Genomic DNA, 273 nt, shown 5'->3' with positions numbered 1-273 from the left:
GTGAAGCTCAGAAGCAGATGGACTTCATTATTATCGCATGCACAAGGCAGCTCCACGACAGCCTGTAAGGAAAACTTTTTTTTTTTTTTTGCACTCCCATTTTATTTCTCGCCCTTTACAACCGCAGCCTATGATCCACCTATTCCTCTCCAACCAGCTCGGGGTCGGAGAAGCGACACGACGCCCAAGAGACAACTCGCCGAGTTGTGAGGACGGAGGCCCCGGCAGCGAGGCCGCGGCCCGGCCCGGCCCGGCGGGCGGCTGCTCCGTACC

General features: G+C 57.5%; 1 protein-coding gene across 1 annotated transcript in view; it reads right to left on the bottom strand.

Moving 5' to 3' along the window:
* Positions 1-273, bottom strand: part of CCDC109B (coiled-coil domain containing 109B) — a 53827-nt gene that overhangs the window by 52638 nt on the left and 916 nt on the right. The window lies entirely within an intron of this gene.

Source organism: Haliaeetus leucocephalus, unplaced genomic scaffold (assembly GCF_000737465.1).
Source record: "Haliaeetus leucocephalus isolate CR32 unplaced genomic scaffold, Haliaeetus_leucocephalus-4.0 Scaffold140, whole genome shotgun sequence".
NCBI classification, from domain to species: Eukaryota; Metazoa; Chordata; class Aves; order Accipitriformes; family Accipitridae; genus Haliaeetus; species Haliaeetus leucocephalus.
This window is presented reverse-complemented; position numbering and strand designations above follow the sequence as displayed.